The sequence below is a fragment of the Xenopus laevis genome, chromosome 3L (genome assembly GCF_017654675.1).
Source record: "Xenopus laevis strain J_2021 chromosome 3L, Xenopus_laevis_v10.1, whole genome shotgun sequence".
In the NCBI taxonomy this organism is placed as follows: domain Eukaryota; kingdom Metazoa; phylum Chordata; class Amphibia; order Anura; family Pipidae; genus Xenopus; species Xenopus laevis.
In genome coordinates, this window is record NC_054375.1 from 86900648 (window position 1) to 86924809 (window position 24162).

General features: G+C 35.5%; 1 protein-coding gene across 3 annotated transcripts in view; it reads left to right on the forward strand.

Annotated features, from left to right (window-relative positions):
* grm3.L (glutamate receptor, metabotropic 3 L homeolog) overlaps nucleotides 1-24162 on the forward strand; it is a 115254-nt gene that overhangs the window by 17548 nt on the left and 73544 nt on the right. The window contains exon 1 of one of the 3 annotated variants that reach the window (XM_041586556.1): nucleotides 5076-5334. The exons of the other annotated variants lie outside the window; for them this stretch is intronic. The gene's annotated coding sequence lies outside the window, so the exon portion shown is untranslated. Of the gene's footprint in view, nucleotides 1-5075; nucleotides 5335-24162 lie in introns of those variants that run through there. 3 annotated transcript variants of the gene reach the window in all.

A 24162-nucleotide genomic window follows, 5' to 3' on the forward strand; every position in this document is an offset into this window, starting at 1 on the left:
GACTGTATATATATATATATATATATATATATATATATATATATATATATATATATATATATATATATATATATATATATATATGGCGTTTACAAAAAGTAAACGCCATCCTTTAATTTAGTTATATTCTAAGCAACTAATTTATTTTTTTTAAAATCCACTTTATTATTATTGAAATGTGATGAACACTAAAATCAACCTCCTGTTCCCAACCAGTTATTATTCTAAGCAAGTATCTTTTGAATTCCATTGCTTTTTAATATTTTACAATATCCAGCAGACTTCTTTTGATGAGGTGTGCTTTGTTACTATTTGAGCTAGTGATACAACAGAAAAGAAGCAAAGCCCATTGTGCATTGCTTATTTGTGCATTTCTCTCGTGATCTATGTACATTTCCAGTAAAGATTGCCCTAAAGCTGTCCTACAAGCACAGTTCCAACCATGCATGTTAAAGCATATATTTATACAAAAATGTATTATCAGTAGCGAAATTTTAAATGAGAAAATACAAGTTGATAAATGAATGTATTTTAAATATATATATATTTCTGACAATAAATCATGTTTCAGTAAAATTATTATTAGAACTGTATATTAATACAATACAAGGGTAAGAGTAGAATACAATCAAATGTACAATGATATTAATTATAACATACAATATGGACAAAGTCCTTAGAAGCATAAAAGGTGTTTTTTTTATACTGGTGGTGTGTGACTAGGAGACAGCAGATGGATATTTACAAAAGATATGGTGCAGAGAAATACTGAATATAATATCATTGATTCTGTTGTTCATGTGGGATTTAGTGGTGTTGCAGCCTATAGATACTAAATGCATTGGTAGGACATGTAAAAAATAGTATTTTTTTGAGTATTGCAGATAAATTGTTTTAAAATGTTTCATCATGTTATATTATGCAACATTAGATATAAATAAATGACAACAAACAGAGCAGTAGTTACAACATACAAAAACCCTCACTAAAATGTGGTTATTACCTTCAGACACAGTATTCTGTGCATTGTAAAGTTGATCTCTTTACTGGTTGAAGCAGGCCAAATTAAACCCAAGGTATCATTAGAAAAAAATTGACTTTAGTAAGAACAACTACAAAAACTATATTCTGTAGATGCTAAAGTTCATCAATCAAAACTTAGGAGCAGGTGAATGAAATTATCTCTTTTTGAGGCACTTAACTGAGGATAAGATAGCTATATCCAAATATATTAAGAATGAATAAAAATCAGAAAAATCCGAATGAGAATGCGAAAGCCTCAAAATCCTTGTTTACTCAAACAAATTTTTTGTGCGTTTACAAGCAAAAAACTAAATATTTTTTTTAACTTCTACATGACCTCAACATCTTTTAGATGGTGTACTTTTACATTAGTTTTATGTTTTTTACACTTAATAAATAGTGTTTTAAAATTCGTTTTGTAGCGCTAAAATGTTTGGGGAAAAAAAAATACATACGTAATAAAATGTCCCCCAAGTACGCATTCAACCAGGGATTGGTCTAATTGTCCTTTTGGAGTCTCTTGACCCACACAAAAGAGTTGTTTGATTCAGAGCCTTTGGAAAGCAAGGGTAGATCACTTTTAAATTAACTTTAGTAATATGTAGACTGATAGTGAATAATATGTAGACTGATAGTATATGTCTAGTGTGGCATTTACACAGCTATATAGATACAATTTACCCCAGAAACCTGGCAGTTGTTTGACAGACTTATAGACTGGGACTGAATAGAAAGATAAATAGTAATAACAATCTGTAGCCTCGCAGAACAATATTTTTTTGGCAGTCTGTTCTTACAACGACTGTGTCTATTTTTGCATGACTGCAATTGCAGTTATGATTGTAGATGAGTCCTATGTCTTTTTTTCAATGGCAGTTGCAGAGGAGCGTGAACTGTAGACCATCCCTTGAGAGCTATAAACTGGTACAGATAGGGCACTCTTTTTGTTGACTTCTGAGTAGAGAAAGTTAATCTCTAAAAATTCATCAAATTGCAATATTATTCAGAACAGCACTTTTTCATTTTAACTGTTACCAGCCTTTAACCTGACAAATATACCTATATCAGCTGCAAAATGATACTCTGCATACAGGAAGTTTCATAGTAACACAGTAAATTAGGTTGAAAAGACACACGTCTTATAAGTCTATATATAACCTGCCTAACTGCTACTTTCATACATAGATGTGGAAAATTATTAAAGGGATACTGTCATGGGAAAAACATTTTTATTTCAAAATGAATCGGGTAATAGGGCTGCTCCAGCAGAATTCTGCACTGAAATCTATTTCTCAAAAGAGCAAACAGATTTTTTTATATTCAATTTTGAGATCTGGCATGGGGCTAGACATATTGTCAATTTCCCAGCTGCCCCAAGTCATGTGACTTGTGCTCTGATAAACTTCAATCACTCTTTACTGCTGTACTGCAAGTTAGAGTGATATCACCCACCTCCCTTTTCCCCCCAGCAGCCAAACAAAAGAACAATGGGAAGGTAACCAGATAGCAGCTCCTTAACACAAGATAACAGCTGCCTGGTAGATCTAAGAACAACACTCAATAGAAAAAACCCATGTCCCACTGAGACACATTCAGTTACATTGAAAAGGAAAAACAGCAGCCTGCCAGAAAGCATTTCTCTCCTAAAGTGCAGGCACAAGTCACATGACTGGGGGCAGCTGGGAAATTGAGAAAATGTCTAGCCCCATGTCAGATTTTAAAATTGAATATAAAAAAATCTGTTTGCTCTTTTGAGCAATGGATTTCAGTGCAGAATTCTGCTGGAGCAGCACTATTAACTGATTCATTTTGAGAAAAAATTTTTTTCGCATGACAGTGTCCCTTTAATGTCCTCCAGTATGTTCTGCTAGTAAACCTTCATTGTTCCCTTGTCTTGTTTATCAGGATTGCTAAAACAATACTCAAATATAAAGCATGTGATACTCACAAGCTGAATACAGTTTAAATGGAAAGGGAGACGATATTGTTTTTAAGATTAGTTAAGACATGCCTTACTAAAATACGCAGTTGTTATCATGAAGAAAGGGTAGCGGGGGAAGAAAACAAAATGCATATAGATTTTTTTTTATGTATCCCTTTTAGCATTGCCAGTTTGGTTGCCATGGCACCTGAATCATCTCAGAATTTCAGAAGTACAAGAATGGAACCGAGAATGCTTGTATTTGGAGTTACTAAGAAATTGAGCAGTATTTACCCCTTAGGGAGAAATTTTATGATACAAAAAGAGAGTCCTTGCGCATCCCTTTCTACAGTGCTAATTCCTGACATTTTTCGTTTGATTTTAGAGGCAGAATTAAGCTAAAAAAATATTATAACAATGCCAAGTTGCTTACTTATGATACATTTTAGGTAAAGCAGAAGCAATTTGAAATGTACAGTATTTGGCCACATAAATGTAAGGGAAAGCTTCCATTGTTTTCAAGTTGAAAGGGTTGAAAGGTATTTTTGTCTCTTTAATGTTTCTTCTAAAAATTCCATTACTATTCCATTCCTACTATTCCACTCTTGCTCTGATATGAATCATAAAATAAGGTTTTCTTATATACTATATAATGAATCATTGATATTGTGCTTAGTTTGTTAAAGGAAAGGACATATTGATAGTTCCTTGATTATAAAACATACTCTTCAATGCAAGCTATAAAAAGGACTACTGTTTTTTTTTTACAGCTGAAATATATAATATTCCGTGTTCATTGTTTAACATTACTTTTATTTGAATGGTACTCTTCATTTTTCCACTGTTACAGAAATATTCTGCAGCAAGCTGTATAAAATGGGCTGTTCTACCTACACGAGAACTGGCATGAAGGGAGTTTAGGACTGCTACAACTGGGAGCAAGATACCTTTAAACAAAATCAGGACTCTAAAATTCATTTAAAAAAATCTACGCTCACAGTGTGCATTTGGCATATATGCAATATCTATCAATACTAATTACACTGTTCTGCAAAATCTTTTCATTGCAAACACCCCCCTTTTCTTCTGCCCATTTGAAAATGATCATGTTGATGTAATACATTTGTATATTAAGGTGTCTTTAAATACTGACTATTTTATAAGAACCTTACAAATACAATAGGGCACATTTATTGATGGCAGTGTTCAAAGTTCATAAAAGTGACAAGTCAGTATGTTTTTTGCACATTGCAACCTGCCCGATGAGTACAGCACTGGATGGTTTGACAGCACTGTATTCATGAGAGGCAGGTATTTCCAAACTCCTCTTGTCCCCTCTCTGTCTCCTAACTTGAGTATCATTCAGACAGGCAGTAGGGGTAGGCAGGCAGTAAGGATAGTACCACCTTGCACCTGCCACCACTGAGCTGTTTACCTTGCTCCAGATTTATTGCAGCTCCCTATAATTCCCTTTCTTTGTATTCAACACTGTTTTGAATGCAATAACACTTCAAACACTATACTAGGTAATGCCCAATTAACTTTAAGACCACTTTTGCTGTATTTTGTATCCCAGACTGGTTCTTCGTTATACTAAGGGGCCGGTCGGGTTGTCTAGGGCACCCAGCCGGCCTGGCCCTGCCCTGTATGTGTGTGTGTGTGTGTCAATGGCCCTTAGACATTCTTTAGTATAGCCACCTCTCTTTTAGTATAGTCACCTCTCATTCAAGGGGTTGTCCACCTTTAAATAACTTTTAGTATGACATAGACATTGATATTCTGAAACCATTTCCAACTGGTTAATTTTTGTGTTTTGTGTTTTATTTTTTTTATTTTTTTAGGCAGCTCTCCAGAATGTCAGCAGCTATCTGGTAGCTAGGATCTTATATTCCTTAGCAACCAGGCAGTGATTTGAATTAGAGACTGAAATAGGAAGAAGGACTGAAAGGATTGTAAGCTGAAAGATAAACAAGAGGAAGGCAAATAATTCAAAAACTATAAAAAATAAATAAGGAAGACCGATTGCAAAATTTCTAGGAATCGGACATTCTATAACAAACTAAAAGTTAACTTAAAGGTGAACCACCTCTTTAAATAGGAAGGGATGAAGAGTCAGTCCTGTTGTTGTTCAGTGAATGCACATGCTGGTTGAGGGCAGATATGCACAGATGTTTCATCGTGGGTGATGAGAGAAGAACAAATTTACACAGAGAGAATGGAAAGAATGAGTTTATTTGGAGCAGGAATATGTGATTTGAGTATCTACTAAAGATGAGAAAAAAACATCTTTTAATGAAACCAAATTCTTGCAGGAATTGCTTCCAAATATGCAGCAGTCTCCATTCGGGAATTACTTTAATCAAGAGGAGGCTTTTTACGGGGCTTTACAGGTGAAAAACCTTTAAAATGAATGTATTTCTGCATCGCTTTACATCTTTCCTTTTGTGCTGTTTATCTTTTATATTTTTAGGTCTAATGATCGGTGCCCTCTCTTGCATGTAATCTGTATACACCGTTCTACTGTGCAGTGCTGCAGAATATGTTGTTGTTAAATTGTGTACATTACGTGTCCATATACTGCTGGTATATTAACAAAACACATTTTGCCACAAAAGGTCACTGAGATTTGTGTTTAGATTATTTGAATGTTGTATGATATGAGAGAGACGCACCTTCAAAGCAGATGTAAGGGAAAGTAGTGATTATACAATATTCACTTTTTGATCAAGCTTGAGAACACCAGATGGCTTTGCGGAATATACTCAACTGCAAATCAACTTGCACAGCAGCAGTGAGGGCTTCAAAGCTAGACTTTTGTCTCTGGGGACAATTCATCTGTTCATTCCTACAGGCTACAAACAGACTTTTAGGTTGGAAAATCATAGGAAAAATACAAGCATGCATGGAAATAGGGCTGCTGTGATCTTGGGTTTTTTTTATCTGTTTTTGTCAGTTTTGTCTCCTATGCAGTCGTTCAACATGTGATATAAATGCTCGCACCCAACATAAAGTCAATCATGAATTCATAGAAGTACAATACCTTCTAAAAATATCCAGTTGGAACTCTCCTCAAAATAATCTGAACCAGAGAAATACCATTGTATATCAAAATAACACTTACATAAGCTCCACACCCACCTTACTTGGACATGTTTTCACATCATCTAAAGTATCTGACCACTGGTACTATCAGCACTCATCATTTTTAGAACAATCCCATGAAGGAGCCCTTTGACTTACAAGCTCAGCATAAGCATTTGACAAGACTATGATGTTTTTATAGTTGTATATATTTAAAATGAGTTCCAGCTGAATATAAGTAGAAGAAACATATAATTTAATCAATTCACAGTTGGTTTATCTAAGGATGGTAGTGCTATTACATGCTGAATGTAATTGTTATGAATTTTTCCAATTTTCTGTCCAGTAGCCTTGGATGTTTATGTAATGCTCATACATGCAGGCACACCATTTCTTTGTTTTCTGTATTTTTCTTTCTTTATTTTTGGTATTCATTGATTCACAATTTCCATAGGCTCTAAGGCTAATGGCACACACAGAGCATAAATGCTAAAGTATACATGTTTGTACCAAAATCTGCACTGAGTGCATTGCCAGGCTAATCCTGTGCCAGTCAGTGTTTTGTATTTTCTCCCAGGCTGGCATATATTTGCTTATGTATCTGTGCAAATAACCACTGTGGCATTAAGATGGTATAAAGGTCAGAGATTGCTTTTGATTTTTCAACCTAAATGTATGCATTAAATGAGGTCTATTGGCTTTAACCTATATTTGACACATCGCAGTAGGCCTCTAACCAAGTTTATAGTCATTTCTTGACTTGACTTACCTGTTGTCTAACTACTTGCAAACATGGAGCAGCCACTGCAGTGAGCGTGATCAAATAAATTTGCTACTGTTTGAAGCTTGTAAATTATTTGCTGCCCAACATTTCAGACTCCCTGTTTTGCACATTAAAGGGTTACATCTTTTTCAAATGTCTTTTTCATATATAGGCCCTCTTGAATCCATGGCTGAGTGACTGATCAACCAGTGTTTTCATGCATCTATAACCCTTGTGTTAGTTAAAGTTTGGACCAAAGGTTGGACCTCCTAATAGGGCTTGAACTAATAAAGTCTATTAACTGCTAGTGATGGGCGTATATTTTCCATCACAATGAAAAATGCGTGAATCAGCAAAAATGTGTGAAACACATTGAAGTCAATGGGTTATATTTTTTTTTTGCAGAACTTTTTCCAAGCCACACAATTTTTTTTCAGCATACAACACATTTGGGATGTATTGTCGATGGGAATTTTTTTCATGGCGAAACCAATCAAATAATTTATCTATCACTAATTACCACTGCCGTATTTTTGGTGTATATAGATATGGGATGTCTTATCTGACATACTGATATCCAGAAAGGCCCTCTCCCATACAGCCCACTTTAAGCAAATAATTACATTTAGAGGGGTATTTAGAAAAACTTGAATTTATCACATTTTTTTTTTTAATTAAAACAAAGTTGACCTAACTCCCATCCAAGGGTATAACAATTCTCTTAAAATTGAGGATTTTTTTTCCTCTAAACATTTGAGATTTCCCCTTCAAAACCTCGACCAAGAAAAATTATAATTATATGAATCAGTCCAACTGTAACTTGTACTTGATCCTAACTAAGCTGCATAAATCCACATTGGCAGCAAAGCAAACTATTAAGTTTTTTTTAATGTCTAAATGTTTTCAGTGATCCAGAAATCCCTAGGTCCCAAGCCTTCAAAGGTATAGATCCTATACCTGCACTACTATTTCTTTTTATTAAATTTTTATATTTCATGACAACATTAAACTGTTTTGGAATCACATGTTGCTCAATTTGCAGTTGACTGAATACTAGATAAATAAAGAATGGGGGGGTTATTCAATTCAACTTTTGCTCAATTTGAGTTCAACATTAATTGCTTCAAATTGTGCTTTTGATCTTTCAATGCATCTGATGCTTACATGAAATTAATACTTAAAGATTACTGTCTTAACAATGTTTCTTCACATTTGATGAAGAGTTCAACAACTGGGAATTGTTTCTAAGAACTTCAGATTTATTTCTGAACTACTGCATAGTATGCTAATACAAGTCCTGCTTAACCTTCATTTTCAACATTTGTATTAGTCCTCATGGGGTATTGGCATTAACATTATTTTTTGCATTCAAATGTAGGTTATGAGTAAAAGAAGAATTTAAATAAATATAGCACTTATAGATCTTACTTATAGATAGTTCAATAACAAATATCCATTATCCTGATTTCCTGGCCATATATAAAAAAAAAAAAAGAAAGAAAGCTTTAGGAGTACGGTTCCCTGAATATGCAGGCCAGCATGTTGTAAGTCAGGTTGCTCTCTGAATTGTTCTATACAGGTAGTGAGCAATTTAACTTTTATCACAATTTTTTTTTTGATTGCCCGTGCATTCCATTAATTAAATGTGTGTTTTTTTTTTGCAACCTGTAGATTCATTATTTGCTAGAATCAAATTTAGCTCTCTGTTTAGTGTGAAATAATTTTGCCAGTATTGATAACCTTTATACAGTACTAACCAAAAAAAATTTTTCAGTTCATCTGAGTATTTGTATGAAGCGTTCTGGATAAAATTGATCAAATTGCATTAAAAAATCCGTTTTATTTATAAATTGCTTCTCTCAGAGTAGAACTGACAATAACTATTTGCATCCAAGGGTTCTAGTATACATAAGATACATTGATGATTTGAGAAACCAAAATTTTTTTTTATTTACATTTTCTTGTACCTGAGCTTTCGCCGACATTTCTTCAGTACCAGTGCTACCAAACCATTTGTGGAGAGTCACATGGCCCATTTTCATGTGCTTGGCTAATATTTAATGATGGAAATGATGGGAAAGCTGTCACAATAAAAATGCCTTTAACCCTATTGTACCAGAGTCTATTTGATCTTGCTGCACAGCATGTTTTCTGGCAATTGTAATGGATCAAAGAGGAACCCAGTGCCATACAATCTATAGCATCAGCACAATGGTGATTTTATGTCAGCAGTGTAGATTCTATGGTACATGGCACTTTGAAGGCAGGTTTTTTAACTTCATAGCAAATGAATCAATAGTAGCTGACTTTTATTCTTTTATTATGTAATGCTATTGTAAAAATCCACATCACTGTCCATGGTGCTGAATAAAATTGAACTGGATATTCTCACCATTATTGTGGATATTTGAATGCATTTTAATGACTGGTATCTGTAAGCCCCATGTCAGTTTTAACTATCTATGTTTCAGTGATGGTATTAGATAATAAAATAAAGGAACAATTTCAATCAAGCCACTTTTGCATAATCCTGTACTAAAAGAGAAAAGGTATATATTGGGATGAATGATGTTCAGGAATTATCAGGCTTGTCTAAAATTTTAAAAAAACACACACATCTATACAGCATACACACATTACATCCTAGTATGAATATAGTTTATGTTAACAGATGTGTGCATGGACAAATATAAGCCACAAGCTGAGTTCCAAGAAAATATATGTGTAGGGAGATAAAAGCAATCCATTTATAAAATAGGATGCAGCAGAACTGAAGAAAGCTGTTTATTGAATCTTTTGTAAGGGATCATATATTACACAGGAAGTAAATCTGGCTGAGCAGTATCAATAAAATCTAATAGGATTGTGGGATGTTGCTTGCTTTGCAGACAGATATTTTTATTAAAGCTCTAAGCCCTTTCAAGATAATCAGGCTTCTACATTAAATAACAAGTAGTTCTTGTCTAGTAGTCAAACCAGTTTTCTTTTTAGAATGAATAGATTGAAGTTGATTTTTTTTAAATACTTTTATTTGCATTTCATTAATATTTCATTAAATATTTAACATGAATTTCCAATAGAAGAAAACCAACATTAACTTGGGTTTCCAACATATGGGAAATGGCACACTGTGTTCTGCAAATTTTTCTTTGGGCTGTTTGTTTAGTCTGCTCTCTTTTTCACACATAGTTCATGGAACCCTATTACAAATTTCAAGGGTATCAGCAAATTAGCATTCAACACAAGCCGATTTTCACTTTCAGCTACTTACAGCTTTGGCCCACAGTTTAGAAACCTCAGATCTAAGGGAGAATTTGAAGGAACGAGAATGTAAATAGGCAATAAAAAGTCACAGTGTTAGGACAAAAATGGAATGCTGCATTACAACCCTGTATACAATACTAATGTATTTTATGATATTTTAGAAATAAATGCATGGATGTAGCTTTCAGTTATTCTGCAAGGATTGTTGAAAGGAATGTTACAATTATATCTCTGTTTGAATACATTGGAGCAGTGGAAAATAGCTGAACCATGGATTCATTTCCCATGAGATATATGGTTAATTGGGTTCTCAGCATTTTTTGAGAATTGTGGTTCTGAAGTCCCAAATTAAACCTTAAAGCTGCATACGTTACCAAATTGTTCTGCTGTACATAAATGCACACCTTATGATATTCTTCTTTACAAATAATTATGATTGAACCTAAAGATATAAGCAATTTCAGGTAAAGGAGCTTTCATTTGGTTGCATGACACGGATCTGACTAATACGCTTATAAGAATACTGTATAGATACTGTATACAGAATTGTATTTTCTTATTACATCTTTGTTTTAACCCACTTTCCTATTTACAAGCAATTATGTTAAACTAATGCCCCTGGATAAAAGGCCAACCCTTGATACCCATGCCTTATTATCAGCAGATTATATGACTGAGTAAAAGGGCATTTGTATCACATAGCTACACTATATACAGTATTTAGGTATGCAACAACGACATTCACATGTTAAATGCTTCTAAATGCTTTTTCGCTCAAACAGAGCTGTTATCATTAAATTATTATACCCATACCTTACAAAATAATAAGTCCAGCATAAATGTAAAACACAAGCCATCTGCAAAATTTGAAATTACACTAAAGGGAAGTGTGAAGATTTACTTGGCTTTAATCAGTTTAATATAGCTATATGGTTTTCACACCTTAAGGACTAAAATTACTATACAAGTTACCTGTGAGAAAGATTGCTTCTGGCAAATGATAATTAATTCTTAAGCCTTGAAAGACTTTGAGTTTAGTGAACCTCTGAGCACATTTGTATGAAGATTAGACATTGTTTTTTTCTCTCATTTTCTTTGAAGTCTTTTCTTCAAAGATTTTCAGCCAGTTGCTCAGACTTCATAAAAGCTTCTTTTACAAAGTTGGCTATTTTTTTATTCACATTCTTTGACTGCCAACTTTCAAGTGCATAATTACCCCTTGGATCAAATAACAAGCATTATTATTAGTAAAAGTTTAGTAATTTAGTGATTATTAAATTATATAATAATAATATAAATAATATTCACTCTCTCATGCTCATAGGAATATACCTGCTTCATTAAAAATGCAACATATAATATCTATTCTGCAAGATATCTTAGTTTTAAGAAGAGACTTTTGTGGATGTTCAGTAGCATTTATATTAAATGTATATATGTGTGTGTGTAAATATATATCAAAATGTACATTATGCTTATATTTGCCACCTTGCTTTCAGAAAGTGATGAATAATAATATTGCCACAAGTGCTCTGAAATGTTCTGTCATCAGTTTGTAACGGTTGGCACCCTGAATCTAGAACCAATGCCAAGCACCCTGGTCTCGGCTCTGTAGCAGCCGCCTTTGGCCTTGCGAGAAGCTCTCAGCTACTCAAATGCCGCCAGGTCTTAAAACAAGAGGTGCAAGGCGAAAGGTTCTAAACAAGCGAAGGGGCACAACCTTAGGTAAAGTCTTTGGGCAGAAGGTCGTAGTACAAGACGTTAGGCAAATATAGTAGTCAGATCAGGCCAGGTTGGGGCAGGCAAGGGTCAGGATCCAGAGGTCAGAATAGTCAAAAGCCAGGCAGGGGTAACAGGGATCAAAACAGGTTCAAACAGATTAGCAAAAGCTCAAATAGCACCAGGAACAAACTCCTATAACGGGCAAGGTCTGGAAGCCCTATTAGGCTATTTATACTTTTTGAATTTCGCGCGCCCTAGTGAGCAGGCGCCTGCGGCCTACTGGCAGAGGCCACATGGCGTGGCGGGCGTCCCCGCCGAGGGGGCGGCAGGCGTCCCTGCCGTCCCCCCCACTAGACCATCAGGTAAGAATACTACACAGTTTCTGCAATAAACAGCTCTTTGGGCATATACCCTCTGAGTCATCGATGGGCAATCAGATTATGTGTGTAGCGTGCTCATTAATGACATTCATGATTATGCTAATGTTAACTGGAATGTCAAAACATCTAGAATCCCTCCTATCATTGGTGTATGCTATAAACAACCTCGTATAAGTGACGAGTATGAAACCCAGCTATTCTTGCAGATACAAGCGGCTTCACAGCTGGGTCAAGTTGTTGCTATGGGTGACTTCAATTATCCAGACATTGACTGGGGTAATGGGGTTGCCAAGACAGAAAAAGCTAGAAGGTTTGTAAATATGCTGAATGACAACTTTTTATTCCAGCTCATTCAAGAACGTACTAGGAATAACTCTCTTTTGGACCTTGTAATAACTAACAATACTGAACTCATCTCTAACATTTGTGTGGGTGAGCATTTAGGGAATAGTGATCATAACATGGTCTCCTTTGAGATTCTGTTGCAGAAGCAATTCTATAAGGGAGTAACTAAAACACTAAATTTCAGGCGTGCAAATTTTGACAGTATAAGGGCATCTCTGCAACATATTAAGTGGGAAATGCTTTTCACAGGGTTAAACATGGAACAAAAATAGGAAGTCTTTAAAATGCTTGCTTAATAAATATACTTGTCAGTATATTCCCCTTGTAAGCAAGGAACGACGTTGCAAAGCAAAACCTTTTTGGTTCAATAGAAGTGTTGGTGTTGAGGTGGGTAAGAAAAGCCGTGCTTTTAAGGATTTCAAGTTAGCTGGGACAGCCAAATCATTTATAAGGTACAAGGAGGCCAATAAATCATGCAAAGAAGCTATATGGCAAGCTAAAATTTATATGGAAAAGGATATTGCAGCAAGTAGTAAAAAGAATCCAAAATTATATTTTAACTATGTTAATAGTAAAAATATGAAGCAGGAAGGCATGGGACCTTTAGTTTCAGAGGGAGGTCAGCTGGTTGATGAAAACAAATTCAAAGTGCAGATTCTGAATTCATATTTTTTCGTCTGTCTACACAAATGAGGAACCCGTTATTGAAGGTTTCCTTCTTAATAGTCCCAATTCTAGTAATACAACTAATGATGCATGGTTCACACATGAGGAAATTCAAAAGAGACTAGAACAGGTCCGGTGGCCAGATGGTATTCATCCCAGGGTAATTAGCGAGCTAAGCTCTTTACTTAATTTTTCAGGATTCATTGAGATCTGGCATAGTGCCGAGAGACTGGCGAATTGCTAATGTGGTGCCTCTATTCAAAAAAGGATCCAGTTCTCAGCCTCAAAATTATAGGCCAGTTAGTCTGACGTCAGTAGTAGGAAAGCTTTTTGAAGGGTTATTAAAGGATAAGATACTGGACTTTATAGCAAATCATAATACTATGAGTGCATATCAGCATGGTTTTATGCGTAATAGATCTTGCCAGACTAACTTAATTTCTTTTTATGAGAAGGTAAGCAGGGACCTCGATTCTGGGATGGCAGTGGATGTGATTTACTTAGACTTTGCTAAAGCATTTGATACTGGTTAAATTAAGGAATGTTGTCCTGGAACATAGTATTTGTACCTGGATAGAGAACTGGCTAAAAGATAGACGGAACATTTTCTTATTGGTCCAGTGTTGTTAGTGGAGTACCACAGGGCGCTTTACTAGGTCCCTTGCTTTTCAACTTGTTTATTAATGACCTGGCGTGGGCATTGAAAGTACTGTTTCTATTTTTGCAGATGATACTAAATTGTGCAGAACTACAGGTTCCTTGCAGGATGCTGCCACTTTGCAGAGTGATTTGTCTAAGTTGGAAAACTGGGCAACAAACTGGAAAATGAGGTTCAATGTTGATAAATGCAAGGTTATGCACTTTGGCAAAAATAATATAAATACAAGTTATACACTAAATGGCAGTGTGTTGGGAGTTTCCTTAAATGAGAAGGATCTAGGGGTTTTTGTAGATAACAAGTTGTCAAATTCTGGGCAGTGTCATTATGTGGCTACTAAAGCAAATAAAGTTCTTTCTTGCATAAAAAGGGCATTAATTCAAGGGATGAAAACATAATTATGCCTCTTTATAGTTCCCTGGTGAGGCCTCATCTGGAGTATGCAGTGCAGTTGTGGACTCCAGTCCTTAAGAGGGATATAAATGAGCTGGAGAAAGTGCAGAGACGTGCAACTAAACTGGTTAGAGGTGTGGAAGACTTATGAGGGTATACTGTCAAGGTTGGGGTTGTTTTCTCTGGAAAAAAAAGGCGCTTGCGAGGGGACATGATTACACTTTACAAGTACATTAGAGGACATTATTGACAAATAGCCGGGGACCTTATTACCCATAAAGTGGATCACCGTACAAGAGGCCACCCCTTCAGACTAGAAGAAAAGAACTTTCATTTGAAGCAACGTAGGGGGTTCTTCACGGTCAGGACAGTGAGGTTGGGGAATGCACTGCCAGGTGATGTTGTAATGGCAGATTCAGTTAATGCCTTTAAGAATGGCTTGGATGATTTTTTGGACAGACAGAATATCAAAGGCTATTGTGATACTAAACTCTATAGTTAGTATAGGTATGGGTATATAGAATTTGTGTGAAAGTAGGTGTGAGGGGTGTGTGTTTGGATGCTGGGTTTTCATTTGGAGGGGTTGGACTTGATGGACTTTGTCTTTTTTCAACCCGATTTAACTATGTAACAATGTAACTACAGAAAACCTTAAATATTATAAGAGATTATCCCAACTCCAAAATATTATATATATACTGCAATATCAATATATTGAGGACATTACAACAATTTGTGCCTTAGGCTACTAAAAGAGGTTGTTTGTCCAGGACAGGATTAATTCCTTGTGTAAAAATTTATAATGAAGTAATAGAATTCTTAAAAAAGCAGATGAAAGTTGAGTGTAGGACTGGGCATACCAGGTATGACTTTGATGTAGTTGGCCAGACGAAATATATTGCAATATATGGACAAACAATCCCTGTTTTGTTTAAAGGGTAAGGCATTTTTAGTAGCCTAAGATATAAAATATCTCAATGTCATCAATATATTGGGGTTGAGTGCAAAGGACTTCTTGTATTTGTCTATATGAATTTTGTGGTCACAGCCTCATTGCACCCGCACTTAACGTTTTAAAAAAATAGTGGTGAGCAAACTTTCTCTTGTTGTTTGTGTGTGTGTCTATATATATATATATATATATATATATATATATATATATATATATATATATATATATCATCAACAGTCAACAGTTTAATGTTTACTGATAATGATTATTATAATGATTCATCAATCAGTAATTAATTAATATGTTTTTAATAATTGTCTCTCTTATTAAGAATCCATCCCTGCAAATTCAAAATACAGTTATGGGACCTGTTATCCAGAATGCTTGGGACCTGGGGTTTTCGGGATCAGGGATCTTTCTGTAATATGGATCTCCATAACTTGAGTCTACTAAAAATAATTTAAACATGAAATAAAACCAATAGGATTGTTTTGCATCCAATTAAAATGTATTAGATCTTAGTTCGGATCAAGTACAGGGTACCAATCCATTACTACAGAGAAAAAGGAAATTATTTTTTAAAAATATGAATTATTTTATTATAATGGTTAAAAGCTGACATTTTAGTTAAAAAAGACCCTAGAAAAATGTTTTACATTACATTTTTTTTACATGAATTCATTGCTTTGTATTCAATTTCCATACTAGATGTTCCCTTCTTTAACTATGTAATTGCCGGGGTCCCGGAATGCACTTTTCTATAACATGCTTCCATAGTAATAATCTACAGTGTACTGAGTTTCTTGTATACATTGTTCCTACACATTCTATTTTTGACCTTATTTTGAATAGTTTGTCATTCCATATGTTTTAATGCAGAATCCTTGTGGCTGCCAATTATATGAATATACAGATGGAAAGAGAAATACCGAAATGTGCCTCACAGTCTGTTTCATGCTGGCAGACATAACGATGGCAATAAATAGCTGCAATATTCATTTGCTTGAATAAATATAACATAATACTTTGAATTGCAACACACATTGGGTCTGTAACAGATTATTTATAGTGTAGATGTTTGGTGTATCACAGCAAAGGAAATACTATAATATTAATGTTATAAGGTGTTAAAAAGTACAACAACACTTAACTTTAAATGCTTGTTTTAGCAAATACAAATTAACCTTGAATCTAATTAACATGCAGATCATTTTTGCAATGTGTATCAGATTAATTATGAATGTATGCCAAACCTATTGTTAAAATTATGTAATTTAGTCTGCCAAGCCAAGCTTGGCATATAAATGTGATTGTAATTAGAAACCCCAAAATGAAAACTTTTCATAATGTACCCTTTTGCAAAAAAATAAAGTGCATTTTTATATATATTACAATATAAATAAAAATGAATGCATAGCAAAAAAGAAAGCCCAAATATAGCAACATGTTTTAATTATGGATGATAGCCCTTCAAGCTGATTGAAGGAAATTGAAGAAATTTGAGGTAGGCATACTAAACAGAAGTAATTTATGGTGAGGAATCATCCATAACTGCTGAAAATGTTACTGCAATTATAACACTTTTAAAAACAAAGATTTTTTATTAAGTTAAAATTTAATTTGTTAAAAAGTCTGAAGCTCAAAAAATAGTATCCAGTGCAATGAGTTATAAAACATGAAATAAAAAGTCTAATACAGCCTTTACTTATAAAACTTTAAAACAATTGGAGGTCCAGAAGGTGACTTTTTGCACTGGGTGTGGTACCCATGGGTATCCGCAGAAAAATTGCAAAGTGGTTGGAATTTGGATGAAAAACCAACTCTACAACATGTGGGTGCTTAGCAGGCTCCCTGCAGTAATGGTTGGGTGGGATGTGGGCTGCTCAGTTATGGGGGTAAAACGTATAATTTTTCTCTTCCTTTGGAAAATCCACCCAGATGTCATATCACTACCAGTTTTTAGTGATGCCACTTACAAGGTCACAAGGCAAGTGAGATACTTTTTTAACTGGTTTCTCTAACCCTGGATTGGGCAGCCCTGCATGGGCAGTCTGGGTTGGAAGCAGATCTGCCAATCTAGACCTGCCAAGAATTCTATCAGATGTTTTTCACTCTATGTGCATGGCATTAATAACAACATTAGTGTGGGATTCAGTTGTTGCAAATCAGTTGTGGCTATTAAGGCAATATGCAATGAGAAACCTGGAATTACCAGTGCTATTTATAGGTTTCCCTAGCATCAAAGTGAGCACATACTTTATTAGAGCTGGATGGACGAGCTCATTGGTGCTCCTTCATTTGCTTAAATAAAAGTATCTATTGTATTAACAGGGTTTATGCTGTATATCTTGAATTGAATAAAACATTTACCTCCATATGTAAAGCAAAACGTTTGCCCAGGTGCAGTAACCCATAATGACCAATGTAGGGTTGCCGCTTGCCACCCTTTCCTGAAACATGGTCCAGGCAAGAGGCAGGCCAATGACACCGCAGGGCAGGCAGATGCTGTCGCAGGGGTGGACTAATGGTGTCACGGGGGCAGGCTGATGATGTGGAGATCGGCGATTGGACAATCTCCACTTCAATCAAGGTGAATCCTGCCCAGTTTTCCTAATTTGGAAAACCAGGCAGTTTTGATCTGGGCAGCCCTTCCGAAAACCGAGCTGTTCAGGTCAAAACCAGACCAGAGGTGGCAATTCATGAAACTTTTTTTTTAACAGGAGACCAGTAAATGCTATGTGTTTATTGGTTACTACAGTGATAAGAACAGTATCAAACTTTACTCCTTTATATTACATAATTGCCTTGTTACAGATTATTTACAGATTAGGTACTTCATCGTTTAGAAGAAAAATATATAATACTCATGTTATAAAGATGATTATATTTAAATGCTTGTTTTTGCAAATGCAAATTTGCCTTGAATCCAATTAATGTGCAGAACATTTGTTAGTGTATATCAGCCTAATTATGAAATGAAATCCAAACTATTGTTAAAATGTTAGTATTTTCTGCCAAGTTCCTTCTGGCATACTAATTCAATTACAAATATAAGTCTCAGTGGATGTGTAGAGAAGAAAACCTTTTATAGTATACTCCATTTTAAAAACTTAATGGTGGCATTTGAGATATACCATATCAATAAAAAGTACTGTTCATAGCAAGCCATATTATTTTAGTCAATATAAACATTGCATAATGTTCAAATAATTAAGAGATAAGGATAAAAATCAGGATAAAAAAAGTATTACAATTATTATTTCATCTTAATGGTAAGATATTTTGAACAGATGAAGTCCTTTTGCTTATTCTAAGCTCTGACTAAATACAGTTCTGCCAATTGCTAACCTTATAAATGATTATTTTCCTAGAATTTCAGAAGAAATGATAATTTTACAGTTTTGCTAACATTGATAGGGGCAAATAGTGTCTTTAAAACAAAACAGATTTATTTAGTAAAATCTTGCAAGAAAAGGATACATATTTATGAAATAGATCTGAATAAATCTCTGGAAAAAATAGCTTTTTAACTACTTAACATATTTTCTGCATCCCTGTTCTGGGAATAAATGAGTAACCTCAGGCTAGTGGTTTTGAAGACACTTGGAGACTAATATGAACATTGTTAAAGCCATATAAAAAGCTAGTGATAACATTTCATCATTGCCTTTTTACCCAAACTAAATACAGAAACTAAAGGTAATCAATCATTATATATGTCTAGCAATTTATAACTGACATACTGTATTTCTGCATTTCTCAGCATTACTACTGCAAATATTTTCCTGTTATGCAAAATCCGTAGGGTTTTAATGTTTAAGGAATGCATTCCTAATATTGTTGTTCAATATTTGCTCATTAACATATTTATATTATTTTATAGCATTTTAAATTGTATTATAGCATTAAATACTCATGCAGCTGTTTCCAATATGTCAACGAAAGTCAGTTCATATTTTAAAATCTTTATTAAATTATTAAATCTTTATTATTTTTAATGAACTGAAAAGTGTTTCCCTCTTTTTTAAATGGTCATTTATCATGGTATTTAATTAAAAAATGATATATATATATATATATAGATATATATATATATATATATATATATATATATATATATATATATATATATATATATATATATATATATATATATATATATATATATTGTTATAGTTAACTAGAGTCAAGTCAAGAGTGAGTTTATTGTCATTTCATCCATATACGTTTGTACAGTACACAGTGAAACAAAACAACGTTTCTCTAGGACCATGGTGCTACATACAACATAGATGTACAACAGACAAAAAGTGCAAGTGCAAAAATATGCAACTCCTGCAAGACAGGACAGCATAGTGCAGGGACAGGACAATACAGTGCACACTCAGCAGATATAATATGTTAAGTAAATAATACTAAACGTCAGACATGATGGGTGAATCATTGTGATATGATAGTAGTAAGAACATGATTAAGAACATGATAAAGTGCAGATGTGCTCATAGAGAACAATTGTATCCAATAGCTATTTTTTATACAATGGTGTACAGTGGCTGTGTAACATTGTGGTATATAGTAAGGTCAGATGGAGTGTGTGTGAGAGAGATTTGTCCGTTCCCTGAGTATTCAGGAGCCTTATGGCTTGGGGTAAGAAACTGTTACACAGCCTGGTAGTGAGGGCCCTAATGCTTCGGAACCTTTTTCCAGGTGGCAGGAGTGTGAACAGTGAGTGTAAGGGGTATGTTGGATCAGCCACAATGCTGATGGCTTTACAGATGCAGCGAGTGGTGTAAATGTCCATGATGGAAGAAAGAGAGACACCTATGATCTTCTCTGCTGTCTTCACTATCCTCTGTAGGGTCTTGCACTCCATGACAGTGCAGTTCCCAGCCCAGACAGTGATACAGCTGCTCAGGATGCTCTCGATAGTCCCTCTGTAGAAGGTTTTGAATATGGATGGTGGGAGATGGATTTCCTCAGCTTGCGCAGGAAGTAGAGGCGCTGTTGGGCTTTCTTGGCTAAGTAGCAGGTGTTGTGGGACCAGGTGAGGTTCTCAGTCAAGGAATTTGGTGCTTCCACATTATCTCCACATTAGAGCCGTTGATGTACAGTGGCAGGTGGTCACTCCTAGTCAACAACCATCTCCTTTGTTTTGTCTACATTGAGAGACAGGTTGTTGGCTCTGCGCCAGTCTGTTAACCGATGCACCTCCTCTCTGTATTGTGACTCGTCATTATTGCTGATGAGACCCACCACAGTCATGTCATCAGCGAACTTTATGATGTGATTTGTGCGGTGCGTGGCTGCACAGTCATGCATCAGCAGAGTGAACAGTAGAGGACTAAGCACACAGCCTTGAGGGGCTCCAGTGCTCAGTGTGGTGTTTCTGGAGAAGATGTTTCCAATCCTGACTGACTAAGATCTGTCGGTCAGGAAGTCCAGAACCCAACTGCAGAGGGAGGTGTTCAGTCCAAGCACGCTCAGCTTTTCTATCAGATGCTGAGGAATGATAGTGTTTAATGCTGAACTGGTCTTTTTTGTACAGATGAGAGAGGGCCAGAGAGGGCCAGATGGAGGATGGTGGCTATTGCATAGTCTGTTGAGCGATTTTGACAATATGTGAACTGTAGGGTGTCTAGTGCTGGTGGCAGCTGGGTTTTGATGTGTTTCTTGACAAGCTTCTCAAAACACTTCATGATGATGGGGGTGAGTGCCACAGGATGGTAGTCGTTGAGGCAGGACACTGATGACTTCTTCGGCATGGGTACAATGGTGGTGGTTTTGAGGTGAACAGGGAGATGTTAAAGATGTCAGTGAAAACATCTGCCAGCTGATCTGCACATTCTCTTAGCATTCTGCCAGGGATATTGTCTGGTCCTGCAGCCTTCTGTGAGGAAAAAGTATATGAAAGCTAATTGTAGCTGCATTTTCAACAACCCAAAAGTGTTTTGCATCAGATGTGTATATATGCAATGTATCCTGTAAGATGGAGGCAACATGACAAAAAAGTTTAGCATTGCAATCCACATCACAAATTTGCCCCCCCTCCCATAAAAAATGTCATATATTAGCACCATGCTAGGGATATAGTAAACCAAACCGAATTATAACCAAATTAAAAAGACTTCATCAGACATCATATAAGGTGCATTTAGTAGTTCAGAGAAAGAAAAAAGACAACATATTTAATAAAAAAACACATTACACCCTTTAACGGTATTTATATTGCAAGGTTACCCCATATTCTATATTTAATATTTGTTATATTATCATCTTGCCTCAGGGAGAGCTGGAAAGCTGTTTAAATACATCCCATAATTATTCGTTGGTAACAAAGATCAACAATTAACCTTCTACAACTCAATTGGTCTTAGATAAGATCCACAATGACACCTACCCTCCCATTTGAGGTGCCTGACTTGCTCCTCCTTGGTTGTGGACTTAACGTCATTGCTACACCTAATCATCACACCTAATCATCACTACAATAGATAGAGACAGTCCTGACCACAATCAGGAAAGTCAGAAAAATTTTCATTTTACCATTATATTACTTTCTAATATCTTAGTTGGTGCCATTTTTTGTCTTTTTTTTCTTCAAGCTTACCATTGTTAATTTTGTTTTACTTTGGGTGCATACAACGTATTAATAATTACCAACAGTGTACAATTATGGATTATTCTTTGTTGCTTCATAGACGATTGTATATACATTGGAGGTTTAGACCATTCTTGTTAATATGTGAGGCGACTGGGGACCTTGATCGACTGAATTTCCTACTCCTTATGACACACAAGCTACATATTGCTTCGCAGGCCTTCTTTATTAATCCCCATGGCTAAGTTCATTTTTTAAAATGCTAAGGGCTTCAACAGTATACATAAGAGATACTTGACCTTAAAAGAGCTTAAAGACTTGCGGGCTGATATAGCCTTTATTCTAGAAACCCATTTCTCGAAAGACAGCTTATATAAACTTAGCTCTAAATTTTATCCCAAGGACTATTATTTATCTGGCCTTGGGGTAAAAGAAGGCTAAACTAGTCATCCTTATTCGCATGGACTGCCCATTTTCAGTCCAGATCCTCCCATACACAAATGGTCATTACTTGTTGCTGATAGAAACATTTGCTAACATCGAGTTGTTACTTCTTAACATACAGTATATGCACCAAACAAAAGACAAATCCAGGAATCTTATTGCTAAGGCCCAACAATAATCTCCCTTATACACCAAATGGGAGGAGACTTCAAATTAACATATTCTCAAGATGTAGATATATCCCAACCTAGTATGTCTAGATTGCTTAGACAAATTATGAGAGAAGCTCAACTGTTTGATGCTTAGCGGATCAAACACCCTACAGAAAGACAATATACGTTTTACTTCCCAATGTATAAGGTTCATACTCGGCATTGATTATTTTTTTTATTTCACAATCTTGTCTTCGTTTACAATCTTCACTTACCCATCTCATGGTCAGAACATGCACCTATAACTCTGACCTTAAACCTGTTTAAAACTCCCTCCCCTCCCACCCCGACGAGGCTCATTGGCACCTCAATGAACTCTCCTACATGACCCAAAGGCCTTTAGCCAAATAGAAGCCATTTTAGGATTAAAGATGGTTCTGTAGATTCCCTCATCACGCTATGGAAAGCTCACAAAGCTACGATAAGAGGCCACTTTATTGCTCTAACGGAACAAAAAAGAAAACCCTAAACACTACCTATCTTACACTTCATAGACAACTTAGGGATGCAGAAACACAATACAACCTGGCAGGATCAGAATCATTATCTAAAGCAGTACAAGTACAAGTAGGAAAGAATTGTCTACCTTAAAACATAAACAAGCTGAAAAGGCCATTCTCTGGACTAGACAACTGTTTTATGAAAAAGCAGACAAACAACATACCCTGTTAGCTAGAAAACTGAAAGACCAACAGGCCCAATCGAAAATAACCTCCCTTAGTCTCTCATCAGGCCAATTTACGATTTACGATCCAGACCAAATTGGCTCCCAATTCCATGATTACTACAGTAGACTGTAGTCTAATCTGCACACGTTCCCCCATTGCACAAATATGTGGATAAATGGGACCAAGCTCTCCCACAACCAATAACTGTTGAAGACTGGCCCAAAATATGGTGTAAAGTCAATCACATGTGTACGACAAAGAGAACACATCTACTAAATCTAAACCTTTTGGTACTACATCCCAGACAGACTGCACAAACTATTTTACCTCAACCATCTACAAATATAGGCCATCAAACAGAGCAAATTGCTAATTTTCTGAACACCCTTAATCTCCCAAAGTTCTCAGAAGATAATCTTGCCTCACTTTACATAAATATTACTAGAGGAACTGACAAACACCCTTAAGCATATGCCCAGTGGGAATACCCCTGGCGATATCTAATCCGCTTAACCTTGATCAATTGATACATAAATATAGCATAATATTCAAATATAAGATAAATCTTAACAAGAGTGAGGCCCTCCTTTTGAATACCACACACATAACCTTAGAAGCCTCGAAAACCACGTTTAACTACAACTGGAAGGTAGACTTGTTAACTTATCGGGGTCTTAACTTTAAACCTCTTATACAATGATCGAAAGACTCTCTCCTGAAATTGTCTAAATATACAATTTCTTGGTTGGGCAGGGTGGCAGCCAAAAAGATGAATATACTACCTAAATATCTGTACTTGTTTGAGACTCTCCCAGTTACCATTTCTGCCTCAGTACTTAAGGAAATATTTCTCTATTTCACAATTTTATTTGGGCTCTACGGAGACACAGAGTTGCAAAATCAGTTATGATGTTGGCACACAGACTAGGAGGCCTAGGAGGCCCTAATTTGCAAAAATACTATGAGGCCGCACATTTAAGACAGCTACTTGCCTGGTCCCAATGGACCCCTCACATGGCTTGGGGACACATAGAAAATATATTAGCACAAGATTGCCATTTAAAGCATTTAT